This window comes from Thamnophis sirtalis, unplaced genomic scaffold (assembly GCF_051295495.1).
Source record: "Thamnophis sirtalis isolate CommonGarterSnake01/CBP01778 unplaced genomic scaffold, rThaSir2_p1.2 scaffold_8, whole genome shotgun sequence".
In the NCBI taxonomy this organism is placed as follows: domain Eukaryota; kingdom Metazoa; phylum Chordata; class Lepidosauria; order Squamata; family Natricidae; genus Thamnophis; species Thamnophis sirtalis.
Window position 1 is genome coordinate 29835904 of NW_028261388.1, and position 14644 is coordinate 29850547.

Below are 14644 nucleotides of genomic sequence, written 5' to 3' on the forward strand. Positions count from 1 at the left end.
TAATTTGCCTCTTCAAAACCTTGGTGTGTCTTATACTCTGGTGCATCTTATACTCTGAAAAATATGGTATCTGTTTTTTTCCTGGTAAGTCTTTTTTCCCACTTCTCTGTTCCTATTTTCTACCTTTTCTTTATTTTGACACATCCACTCCCTTCAAATTTCCCCAGGTAACCAAAAGAATAATTTATATTCATCTTTGGTGGGGCATAACCTCCTGCTTCAATTTTCATTATGCCACTAATAGCCTCCAAGACCACTTTTTTTCTGTTTTGTTGGGAAAATTTGCTCTTCCTTGAGACCAGAACATATAAGGTCTATAGAATCTTTTTAAAAAAACACCTCTTGTCAGATAGAGAGGTTTTGCCACATGGACATGCCTATTTTTTGATGCCAACTGATAATGCGCTTCTCGCATCTTTTTTACACACCACCATTATCAGCATTACTATTGGCAGTGGGTCTCAGATAGGGGTCTTTTTGTATAATGATATATACAATTTTGTATAATCCAGCTGTGGAACTGGATTTCCCTGGAGGTTTACCAAGCTGCCCTATTCAGAACATTGGCTAACTTTCCAGACTGTGTTTCTGGATTTGAACAATTGTCATGGCTGGGCACCGTTTAAATGATACATTCATTTCTTTACTCTTTGTTTCTAGTCCCAAAGATGCTTTCTTTCCAAAGGACAACTGGACTTTCTTATTTTGCTTGAATATGTTTTGCTTCTCATCCAGGAAGCTTCTTCAGTTCTGACCATGACCTGGATGACTGAGAATCTCCATAGAGTTTGTTGCTAGTCTTCTAGTTTTGGTTGTTGTTGTTGTTTTAAATATAATTCCTATATCTTTTTAACGATAGATTGTTAACTTCCTTTCTCTGTTACCATGCTAGCCCTCAAAATGTTCCAGCGTATTTATTTTTTAAATATTTAGACTCTTCCCACATTCCAGAGATTTCTATGGCAAATTACAATTGATCAATTACACATGTTGGCTTCGTTTTTTTTAAAAGATTGAATTTGAACAAGAGATATTTGGATCAATAGCACTAAAATGCATTTAAGTGCCATACTTTTTTTCCCAAGCATCTCAGAAATATGTGCTAGTTGGTATGTTATTGCCCCAAATAAAAAGCTGTTGTGTATGCTAGTGTCACAAAAAAAATGTTGAAATGAATTTTTCCAGCAAAAAATAATGAATGTCAGTGAACAGACATACGTATAATCATTTACATCCCTAAATTGCACAGATAAAAGCTTTTAAGAAGAAATGTTGTGTGGGGACCTCTTTCAGAGATTTCTCAAGTAATGAAGATTTGCAGTGATTTTTCCATAGAATATCAGTCTGTCTGTACTCTATTAACAGGCATTGAACTTGCATACTTAAGGTTTAAAAAATGTGATGGAAGCACTAGTATATTATTGGCCTCACCCATTTCATCCTTAGACATGTTGCTTTTCTAAATGAGGCATTCAGATATAAAGAAGTAGTAGAGTTGGTTTGTAGACTCTCACCCAACATCCTTGAAATGAAAGGAAGTAGAAGTTTTTTCTCAATCTTTGACTAGTCATATTTCACTCTCTTTCCCAAACCATCCCTATTTTCCTTTTATGCTGCTAATCTAAAATTAGTACCAGTAAATAGTAAAAGTAATTATCCTAATCTATTTTCTGTTTACAAAAAAATCCTTAAATTAATCTGGCAATATTTGTTATCAGTTGGTTTGACTGTCTATTTTCTGAGTGAATTTCTATCCTTTACCTGGAATCCATCCATTATTCATTCATTTGAAATCAGTGCTCCTATATAAGCAAAAAAAATATTTTAGCAGACATTCATGCAACTGATTAGTTCAGAGTATGTACCATCATACGGTCATTTATTTCTTATTTGCTTTGGAGCATTATAATCTGCTTCTTATCTCTTAACTTCATCCCAGACTGTTAGTGGAGTAAGCTTGGACAGAGATTATTTTGCTGTTTTTAAGATAAGCCTTTATAATTACAGGAAGTAAAATGTGTCAGTTTGGGTATGTGCTGGACAGAAGCAAGATTAGGATTTATGGGTAGATCTGCAATAGAAGATAATCTGCAGTAGTTTGGTAAACACAAGAAACCAGTAGTAGTAATTAAAAAACTTTTTGCTAAATTTGGTTGCTAAAAATACTGAGAGAAACAGAAGTGTATGTTAGTCAAAGAAGATATAATTCACCAATTCCTGACATTACATTTGCTCAAAGGCTTCCTGTTCCCTAAATTTTCATGTGGATTTTTTATTCAGCACCAGTGATAACCTTCTTGATTTTATAAAAGAAATGGGGATATATAAATGCATCCTCTCTCATTGATTCTATAAAATATGCAGCAGCCCCAAGAAGTTAGACAAAAATTCTATTTGCATTGTCCAACAATACGAGAGAATTAATCATGGAGAATGTTTAATAAGGCTATGGAATTCCTGAAACCTTAAAAACAGTCTTGTACAGAAAAAATTCACTTCTACACAAAGACTCATAATGTCATGATTTAAATGAGCATGCTTTTCTAAGTGCACAGTACATTGAATAAAGAAATTTTCACTGACCAATCAGTCCGACAATTACGCATTTAGTTAAAGACTTGTACAGCATACCTAAGTAGCCATTGAAATTGTGCTTTCATCAGCTGGTTGACAGATGCACATATTAGCTTTTCTCAATCAGATGTCTTTCAACTATTGTATCATATTATAAAGTTTATTATAGCCCAAAAGACAAATATGTCTGTCAAATACATTGGACTGACTTCATTTGGACATGCAGTCCAATATGTTGGAATAAGTCAATTTGCAAAAAGCCGCCCTCCCTCATATTTTGCTTATATTTATTGGAAAATGTTTCTTTCTTCTGCTTTTCCACAAATGCAGAACTAAGTGATACCAATACAGAATTAGTATCAATATTTATGTAAAATCCCAATGTACCTGCACACAATTAGATAATATACATTCAGCAACCTTTAGTAACTGACTTTAAGGAAAATATATTCATTTGTTTGTAAGATACTGCTGTATTGTGAAAATGAACATATATAATGATATATTGCACAGTAGGGATTAGCACTGATTATACCCAGTGCAATTGTCACACCTTGAAAATCAACATAAAAATTTAAAACAATATGAATTGCGTTCCTGAAACCTTAATGCAGTAGATCACACCAGAGTCAGGTACATCTGTTCACAGCACTAACCATTATCATTAACATAAAACACTTAAAATCATTAAGTTTCAGGTCTGGGGACAGATTATTCCAAGAAGAATCTGCTAAATAAATTTTTCAGCGTGCAGGGAAGGATCTTGGCTACACTAGGCTTACATAATTTTGCATCTCAAAGGCCTGTGAACTGTTTTCAGAGGAACAGTTTGAATGAAGAGTAACAGTCACACTGTATAGTAAATTCTGTATCACGTGTAATATGGATGTAAAACCCTTTGAAAGCTCTGAATTATGGCTAGCAATAAAATCATTGAGCTAACAAATTGCAACTTAACAAAAGGAATAAAGTTGGTCACCATTTCTAGGAGTATCTTTGCACAGACTACTGCAAAGATAGACTAGCTATTGTATAAATAGCTTGCAAGAAAATATGCTTTAACCATAGTAAACCATAATCGGATGTCGCATTAGATTAACAACAAAGATTATTGGGACACTGCAGCTGGTGCAAGATATAATTGCCAGAAGATAATATAATAGTATTAAGTTGTAGTTAGGGTTATATTATTATTAGTTAGGGTTATAATATATTTGTATAATATATTTGTGCAATTCTGTTAGTTAAAGTGCATGTGAAGTGATGTATAACTGAACTCCACAGGAGCATAAGACGCTTCTGTACTGCATGGTTATGATATTTTTAACTTGCAATACATTTAAAACAACTAGCTTACCTTATTGTACATTTAAAACATTCCCCAAAATGAATCTATCATTTTCATAACATTTATGAAATCAGTTGTCAATAAATCAGAGGAGATATAGATTTGGTCTGGAATCAGACAATAAAATAACATTGAAATTGCGAACTTTGTTGGGACATTTTGAAAGTTAACAGGGTGGGGTTTCTTGTTTGAATATGACTTTTGTGAATAACTAATTGGGGAAAACACTAACATTGAGATGATTTAAGTTGATAAAGTATCATGGATTGCATCTAATGACTGATTAAGATATGATTTGGTTAACAGTAAATGCATGTCTGGTGGAAATATTGCAGCATAAAATATCTTTAGAATTAGACTTCAGCATCCTGAATGTAACTAAACAAAGCAGATTCCAAGAACATACTTAGTAGTTCTCTTCATGCATTACTAGCAAAAAAGAGACTCCATGTTCCCCATGTTAGCTTTGCTGGCTCTAAGAGCCTAGAAATAGTACAAGGCACTCAACCCACATTGAAATGGAAGTAGACTATTCAAACAGGGATTCACTTCAAGCTTCTTTGTTTCTATTATAAAGCATTAGTGCATGCCATATTAGTCATTCTGACTGTGTAATCAGTGAATAGAATGGAGGCATGTGACACAGTTCTCTTCTATGTAGATGGGAGACCACCTGAAGATTGTACTTCACTGCTCTGAACTAATTGGTGAAAGAACAAGGAATAAATATAAAAGATTATTACACACATTCTTATACAATTGGAGTGAAGGCATTTGGAAATCAGGATATCTGTCTTAATTCCAGTTAATTGAATTCATTTATTGATGAAGAGCAGGCATGATTTAAGGAGGATGAGTTTTGAGCAGGTGCAGTACATTTCACCTCTTCAAATTTAATCTAGAAATTAAGAGAGAAACAGGTTCGGTGCTACATGTGATGATTCCAGTTGAATCTGACATTTATAGCTAATAAGCAATCAGGTACTGGGAAAAGGGAAACATTCTTTTTGGAGAGCCTCATGAGCCACTATGTGTCAGCAATATTGAGTGAATGTGTAAAAGAAATATTAAAAGAGGTGACTCTCTTGTCATTCTGTTTTACTGTAAAACAATTTTCATAGTTCAGGTGTTTAAATAATCTAGAAGAGTGAAGGTTGTCGTTTTGCTATGTTCAAGTGTTTAGTTTAGGTATTGTGAATGTCTTTACAGCTATGCTGGACACTCGTATTTTAATAGTTAAAGTAGTTTATGTTTAAAGTAATCTGCTAGAAGGACACTATCGGTATTGTCAAGGGACAGGAGTAATACAAATATCTAATAACTATAACAAACATTGTTGATACAAAGAGCTCTTACTACAACAGCATTATTTGAGTCTTTTTTGTAAAGCCTTTCTTGTGCTTGTGTGTATTTGACAGAGAAAAAGAGAGAAAAAATGATAATATATTATCAGACTACTGCAGAGATAAAAAAATCAATATTTTATTGAGTTATAATTGTAGATAGTTACTATATTCATGATGTAGAATTTATGGACATAAAAGAGATAAAGTTTTTGCAAAAAAAAATGCTAAACTTGCCAAGAACAGATATTTTGTGATCTGTGCTAAATCTCTGCTGGAAAAACATGAACAGCAATGAAGCTGAGAAGACACTAAAAGAAATTCAGGGCAAAGTGCCAGGCGCCCAGACGGAAGCAGAATGTGGACCAAAAAGATTGCGACAATCGGGTAATTATGGTTTATGAATTTCAGCTTTAATCTGTAGTTCAGTGAATCCTGATTAAATATCTGTTAAACACAATTAAAGTTTGTTTTTGTATTTCACCGTCTTGATCAGAATAATTAGAGACTGCGTGTTTCATGTCAAAAGTAGCAAGAGGAATTTAGTGAATGAACATCCTTTTTAAAAGCCATTTGTAGCACCAGCTGTTGGCATTATTTTATATTTTAGTGTTATCAGCATAAAGCTGGGCCTTCTCAGTACTGAGTGTTTTCCAGCAGGACAGGGATATTTCTGTCTGTGGTAGAACAGCAGAAAAAAGTGGTGAAAATAGTAGCTGTGCAGGATAGTATTTAAAACACACAGAAGTCCTTTACCTTCAGAAGCTACAATTATGAATACAACAGGTAGCAAAAAAAAATCAAGTTAGATCACAAGTTTCATCATAGTTTGTCAAAGGTGAATTGACAAATAGAAAGAATTTAGAACATATATCTCAAGAGATGGTGGCATGAATATAAAGGAAATATTTTGTCATCCCAATTAATGTCTTTTTACAGTTCTCACAGTCAGTCTGCTGATTATGGCAAGATTATGGCCTTGTTTAGTATGTTTATAAACAACAGTTTAAGGATTACTTTCTGGTGGCATTAAAGATACATTGGCTGGAGATGTCAGTACATCATCTTTGTTTGTAGATGATGCCACATTGTTGGTTGAGAAGCAAAGTGATTCACAATCAAAATTTCGTTGGTACAACTAGAGCCATGATGGCGAACCTATGGCACGCATACCACAGGTGTCATGCAGAGCCATATTTGGTGGCACACCAGCCGTCAGCTCCGCCACATATGCATGATTTTTTGCTTTCTCCATGTTTCAGGCAAGGCTTCAAAGACTGGAGAAGGCAAAAATGGCCTTAACGGGCCAACTGGAAGTTTGGAAATGATCCGTTTCCATCTTCCAGAGGGCCTCCGGCGGCCGTGGGAATGCCATTTTCACTTTCCCCATGCTTCAGGAAAGCCTTCGTACTCTGGGGGAGTCACACATGCATGTGCAGGGCAGTCATGCATGCATGCACATATCAGCAGGGAGAGTGAGTGGGCATGCACACATGCGTGATAGCACATGTGTCTGCAATTTTGGCACGCCATAAGAAAAAGGTTTGCCATCTAGAGCATAAATCTGAAAATCATGTTAATTGGCTTAAAGTCACCCACTGAGATTCAGTTGCTGAGGGTGGACTTGAAGTTTGAGTCTTCTGTAATAATAGTTGATGACAAGACGACATGTAACAACACAATGCTATGGCTGTTTTAAAAAAGCAAATGCAATGTAGGCTGTATCAAGAGAATTATAATTTCCAAATCATAGACAGCACGATAGCAATAGCACTTCTGTATCACTCCATAGTGCTTTACAGCACTCTCTGAGTGGTTTACAGTGTCAACATATTGTGGGTCATCATTTTATTAACCTCAGAAGGATGGAAGGCTGAGTAAAACCTTGAGCCCATCAAAATCAAACTGTAGTGGGCAGAATTAACCTGAACTACTGCATTCTACCCACTGTGCCACCATGCAGTGATCATTCTGCTTTATTTTGCATTAGTCAACTCTACCTAATATTTTAGTTCTGGGCACCATATTTTAATAAGGACTAAGCTAAAGTGAAGCAGATTCCAAGCTAGTAAAAGAGAATTATCAACAGACTAGAAACTGAGCTCTATGGGGAAAAAAATGAAGAAACTGGAAATGGTTAACCTTGAGAACTAAAGGCTGGGGGCAGAGACAGAATATGATAGTACTTTTCAAAAACTTGAAAGGATATGACATAAAAGAAGGTCAGGATTTGTTTTCTATTATTCAATAGAACAGTATATAGAATAATGAATGTAAGTTACAAGAAGGCAGAATCCAGCTGAAGGTTAGAAAAAGCAGCAGAATAACTGTAAGTGCAGAAAATTATTCCATTGGATACAGTCTAGGATGGACCAGACAACCATCTTTTAGTGGATATTTTAATTAAGAGAATGGACTCAGATGGACCAAAAAGAAAACTTACAATTTCATAATTTTGTGATTTTGTAATATTCTCTAAATTCTGATCTCTAAATGATCAGACTCTAAACTCTGAAGGGAAAGGGAAAATGAAAGCATAGAAACATATTGTTAAGAGTGATTTTTTAAAATCTTTCTCTTCTGGTCTTTTAATTTGATCACATCAAAAAGAGAACTTAATACATTTATTCACAAAGCAATGCTGATGATAAAAAAGTCATATCAGTATCTTAATTAACTAGAATACAGTGTCAAAATCCCAAATTCATCTGAATTCAGATCTAATTACATTTAAAGTAGATCTAATTAAAGCCAGGAGATTTCTTATTCATTGTTAATATGAATCTCTTCAAAGTCTGGATCAAGTGACTTCACATTATAATTTTCAGTAGTCCAAACCTCTCCTCAAGCAGGAGACTTTATACCAGTGATGGCTAACCTTTTTGTTGTTGGGTGCCAAAAATGCGAGGCCATGTGCACAATAGTGTGCATGCGTGCCAGCACCCATAATGCAAATTGTACTCCCGCATGCACATATGTGCACAACCCCACCTCCTCCCTCGCATGCCACACTACTCGCCTCTATGAGCTTGGTATTTCCGTGGGGGAGGCCATTTTTGCATTCCCCAGACTTCAGGAAAGCCTCACCATTGTTTTGAGGAACTTTTACATGTAGAACTAGCTTAACAACTATCCTATTTTGTCACCATTCAGTGATATGACACTGGAAAAGTAACTTTATTACTGATCCTTGTACTTATGACCATAGCAGCATCCCCATTATACGTAATCAATATTTGGAAATTTCACAACTGGAGTCATTTGTGATCATTGTGTGGTTACATGTCTCTTTACTTGCTTCACATCCAGATGCCAAAAAGTTGTTCTGACCCAAGTCACATGCATGGCAATAGGTGCAAGTAGAATACGTTTAATGCGCCACTCTATTTGTAATAGTGATATCTCCAAAAATGCTCCTTCACAAACCCGCCTCACAGTTCACTGTAAGTCCAAGCATCTGAATGAAGTTGAAGGAGTAAGTTCCCAAGCAAAGACTCCCCACAAGGAGGTCCGGAATGATTAGTCCAAGTCTGAGATCAGATCCAAGCCCAGGTCCAGGAGTAGCCAACAAGAGAAATCCAAGGATCATAGCACAAAATTAGGATACAAGAAACATGGGATAAAACATTACATACAGGAAATTGAACAGTTGCCTTTGCCAACAGTTCTCTCTCATGTGCCTGAATAAATAATCTATAACCTAATATTTCTCATTGGGAGTGACAAGGCTGCTTCCTCACTCGACTCTCTGGGCACTCCTGGAGACTCTGGGTGCCCATGTCTGACAGTCCCAGGTCTTCCTCCTCCTCCAAATCAGCAACCGATGATGTCATTGCACAAGCTGAGTCAATGGCAAAAGAGGCAATAAAATCACAAGCTGTGGTCATGTGATGTTTTGTTAAATGGCAGCAGGTGATTTACGTATTGGTGGTAGCTGACATGAGGTCATAAGTCTTTCATAGTTGCATGATATTCCATTTAACTACCCTATCATTTTGGGGTGAAGTTGCCAATTCCAATTGTGGTCATTAAGCAAGAACTGTTGCTATTTTAATTTCAAAATGAAAACTATATTTAAAGATAAAATTAAAATTCTATCAAACGTGGTAGCCATTTTATAAACTGCAGATTCTGTAGATTTTAGCAATAGTTGACTTGAGGTGTTAGTCCTTTGTGACAGGAGAATCCAGAAAACCAACTCCCAGAATTTCCCAGCCAGTTGAAGTTAAAGATGCTAGGCTTGAGAATCAGTGATTCAGATTATACTAACAGAATCTTTAAAATTTTGCAGTGAGAAATATATATGATTTCACTCAGTTGTCACCATGCATAGAGCATAGCCATGAGACTAGATTAAATAAATTAGCATTTGACTGCTACAGTTTATTTGGTTGAGTCAATTGCCAGTACGAATCCCTTTCGGTGAACATCTAAGGTCCATACCTCCATATCATACAGATAGATATCTGTTTGAAAGTCTTAATCATGAAGATAAAGATCAATAAAAGTTAAGAATGTCATATATTGAAATTTCCTAACATGCATGCACTAACAACACAGAGAGAGGAAGGGAGGGAGGGAGGGAGGGAGGGAGGGAAGGAAGGAAGGAAGGAAGGAAGGAAGGAAGGAAGGAAGGAAGGAAGGAAGGAAGGAAGGAAGGAAAGAGAGAGGGAGTGAGGGAGACAGTGATGGGTTCCTACTGGTTCTGCTGAACCAGTAGTAGCTTGGTGGCCTGGGTCGCTGGAACAAGCAGCAACCCAGGCCTGCCATACCCACGAACTGGTTTTCCCGTAGGTGCCGCCATCTTGTTTTTTGCTTCTGTGCATATGCAGAGCAATTTTATTTGTACCACACATGTGTGCACAGCGTGCATCAAGTGCGCACACACAGTGCAAGCCTGAGCGAACTGGCAGTAGTCTCTGCTGGAACCCACCCCTGGAGGGAGAGGAATGATAGAGTATCTGGAGAAAAATCCTGCAAATGCTGCTATTTGGTGCCAGAAACAAATTCTGCTATTTGGTGCTAGACACTTCGCTATTATCAAAGTATTTATTTGTTTATAAATTTATAGTAAGATTTTGGTTTAGGTTTTTATATGAAGTTTGTTTATCCATTTCGTGGATGGCTTTTTAATGAAGCTAAATTGAATAGAGGTGAAAAAAATCTGGAAAAATAGAAGGAATAGAAGGAATAGAAGCTTTGTTTTATTTGTTTTTCTCTTTTCTGATCTCAACAGTATTCCCTGGCAGGACATTTTGAACTTTTGTCAGTAAGCATGAACATTTGCAGTTTACAATAAACTAAAATGGAATTTATTAAAAAAAAATCTACCAAGTGCTCAAGGACCATATTTTGCACTGCTTGCAATAAACAGTTTGTCCAAATGTGATCCCAGCTAATGTTATATTATTCTGAATCAAATGCTTGGTCCATTTTGCTGTATTGTCTTGTAGGAGAGAACATTTGGAATCCAGTGATTAAAATCTACTGCACTTTGGTTGCTGCAATGATTAGGAACTAAATAAAATTAAAAAGTTGTCTTAATAAACTGTTTGGATTGTTTGAAGAATTAAAAATAATTTTATGATTTTTGAAGGCATATTAAAGTGCTTAGTTCTTAGGGCTTCTTAAATGCACATAAACAATGTAGAATATTTGTTTAAATATAGACTATATTGCCAGTTTTTTTCCCTGGGTGATATTTTCTCAAATGGTTGTCTCCTTCACAATTGGAAATTTTGTTTATTTTTTTCCTAGAGTACACTTTAAACGTAGGAGCTGTTTTATTGCAGTTGTAATTAAGAGAGCATTTTCATTACATTCCTTCTGCAATAATAACATTTTTGCTGTATTTTTCATGGATGTTCTTACATAACCTCTAAAAAAGTAAAACTATTTATGAGAACTAGACAATTCAGTATATATTAAAGTATATTTATTTTTTATGACTATTCATTCCAGTTACAGTAATTATATTCCTTTTCTTTTAAAAACTCATTTCTTAGTATCTGTACATTTGTAAATCTGTACACATTAATTTATTGATAACAAATATGTATAAAAACTAATAGTTTTTTTGAGGGGGGGGTTAGTTTTAAATATTTAACTAGTTGTTCTACTAACTCAGGTGGTGACTTAGAAGTAAAAAGGTGCTAATACAAACAATGTGGATAAAAAATGTTGTAACTGTAAATATTGGGTTACATCTGATAGATGGTATCAACACAGTATCTATTAAAATTCATTTTTATCATCTGTCAGTTGATCCAAAATCAGTATCTCAGCTTCCATCCAATTTTTCCAAATCACCATCTTTTCCCCAATGTTCCCCAATGATTTCCCCATAACATCAATTTAACATGGAAAAAGGTTTTTTCAATTAGAAATTATATAGCAAATTATAACTTTTTAACCAACACAGTTTTCAGAGTATTAATATACTCTTTATTAATATACTAAATTAATATCTTAATACTATCCAAATGTGCTATATGTATATATCCAAAGTTATCTAAATTGGAAAATTAGTATCAGTTGTTGGCTTCAACACTTAATACCTGACAATATTAGTGTAAGCATGATAATATAGCTCCAAATTCAGAAAATTGAAACCTCCATCACTGCCCTTTCTATAAAGATATTCTTGGAAACTCAACCAAAAAAAAAAAATATTTTTGAAATATATATTTCAAATATATGGATTAATCTAAGAGCATAAATTAATCTGGTTATAATGTGAAAGCTTTCACCTTTTCCCCATAAGGTAAGGTTTCATGATTCCCATCTACTGGTATCTGAAGAAACCTCTTTATACAGTGATAACTCGGTACTGATCATTAACTGTTTTTGGGAGACACAATGAGTACCAAAAATAATGAGTACCAAACAGATTTTTACCATAAGAAATAATACAATGAATTACAGGGCAGCCTATACTGACAAGTTCTAGTTTGTGTGTCAGATAACAAATTATGAATATTGGAACAAAAATTCCACATCAAAATGAATTGAATACCAAATTTGATGAGTTTCAAAGCAGGTGAGTATCAAGGTATATTGAAAAAAAGAATAGTATCTGCAAATAAAACCTAATCTACTTACCAAGTAAAATAGATGCCTATGTAATGTAAGTATACTACACAGTTTAGGTTGTAAAAGGGGCATTGGAAGAATATCTAAAGGAGAGTGAAGGAGAGCTTACTGAATAGTGGAGAGACCAAACTGGCCTACAAGATCAGCTAAAGAACAGAAAAGAGACATGGCAAGGCAAAGCAAAATAATACATGCCTACTACATTAAAAAAATAGACAAAACAGATAACAAGATCTGGCAATGACCACCAGCAGGAAAAGTTTAAGAAAAAGACAGAGGGATTAAGATATATGCATTTGTTCTTAAGACCAAATACATACAAAGCCAGAATTGAGAAGACAGCCATAGACAGCTGCAAATCAGCTAAAGAAACATTTGACAGCAAAGTTAATTGCTAGAATAGTACATAGACTGGCTACAAAGAAGGGCATGTGAAAGTGATAATAATAATGCATTAGAAGATTTGCAAGAAACACCATTTCCCTGCAAACAAAAACTTGTGGGACCATTTGCCGGCAAAAAGAATAGGTGGAACCACAGTTAACTGGTGGGATTTCAGAATTCAAACATACAACTACCTGTCACATAATACTCCAGATTTAACAATTGTGATCAAGACAGAAAAAATGTCTGGATAGTGGATGGGGAAGTACCTGGAGACAGCTGATTAGAGAACAAACTGGAGAAAATCACAAAATGTTAAGACCTGCAAATAGAAATAGAATTACTGTGGCAAAACAAACATAGCAACAATAGCAACAGGTGCCTTGAGTGCAATGCTAAAATATCTGGAGCACCACTTGAACACCATTGGCTTTGACAAAATCACCATCAGTCAATTGCAAAAGGTAGCTTACATTCCTTCCAAGGAACAGCTTACATTCTGCAAGGATGTTTTAACACCATCAAACACCATTATTTTGAGAAGGACTTGGTAGGATAAAAATGTCAAATCCAATTTAAAAATTTGGCTGACTGGGCAAACCATACTATATTTTTAAGAAAACAAATATTTGACTTCCTAAGCAGAATATAGCATTATGATTTTGTCTCTTTGCTTATTAAGTGAAGAAATATAGAATGGTTTCAAACATACTAATTGAAACAAATATATTATGTATAGATATAAATGTTAGAGTTGGCAATATGCCCAGAGTTTTTATCATGAAGTTAACAATAATAAAAATAAGGAGGAGTACAAAAAAGGGACAAGAAATGTAGTCTTAAAAATAAGTATTCCAGCGCACCATTGGGCACTCAAACCGATTTGAAGGAATGAAACACAATCAGATTTGTCCATTATCATATTTCAAACTTAGGCTAAAGACCTCTGCATTCAAAGGATTTCAGATATGTGAATCTGATCTTGGTGATTAATACAAAATATAGATGGAAAATATGGAGGTTTGAAGCTATAGTGATCTTGCTTTTGTGAAAAGTCTTCTCTTTTCAGAGACTTCTTTAGTAAAATCAAACAAATTGGTATCTTGCTTCAGCTAGAATCCCAGTTCAGTGAAGTCTTAAGTAATATACATAAAATTTCATCTGTGGAATTCCAGTAACAGAATTGGAACAAGTTCCATTTCATTAAAGGAATTTTAATCACATGATCAAACTTGACTGGAAAATCTGCTCCTGCAAGGAAAGGCTTTCTAAAAAAAAATCTCCATAAATTCAGCCAGGTTTGATTGACTTGGAAAGTTTTCAATGCCAATCACACATAGTTTTTCCCCCACATAATTGTGACTCTAAGTAAGCAATTCGTTTATCCAAAATATTATGACTGGCTCGAGTAATCATCTTGTGGGCAACCAATCAATCCTCATATCAAGTCATTTTTTCATGCATCTGTTTTAAATCACATTTAAGCTCTGCCAGATCTTTTACCTGAGCCAGGATCTCTTTTAACAAATTAGAACTATCCTCTTCCATCATCTTTCTCAGTTTGGCAGACAGTTACACAGCTGGAATTAAGCTAGCTGTTGAACATTTGGGTTTAGTTACCATTCCAGTAGCTCATTAAAAGCAAAATAATATGTAATGAAAAGTTTTATTTGTGCAATAATCACAGTTTTTTTACATATTCTGATAATTCTGAAGTTTGAAAAATCTTTAATCAGGAGGGGGATGTGCACTCACAATGCTATCCCAAAGCAGAAGTAAGTGCAGTCCACAGGATAGGAATAGGATAAGAACAGTGCAGATCATTAAATTTAATTGACTTCGTCTTTGAATATTAATGTTCTTTGTGGAAAGGGTGTTTCTGTTTGTCATTAGGGACCAATTG

The 14644-nt window shown here is 34.9% G+C and overlaps 1 protein-coding gene across 6 annotated transcripts in view; it reads left to right on the forward strand.

Moving 5' to 3' along the window:
* Window positions 1-14644, forward strand: part of ZBTB20 (zinc finger and BTB domain containing 20) — a 513951-nt gene that overhangs the window by 335756 nt on the left and 163551 nt on the right. The gene's annotated exons all lie outside the window — the stretch shown is intronic.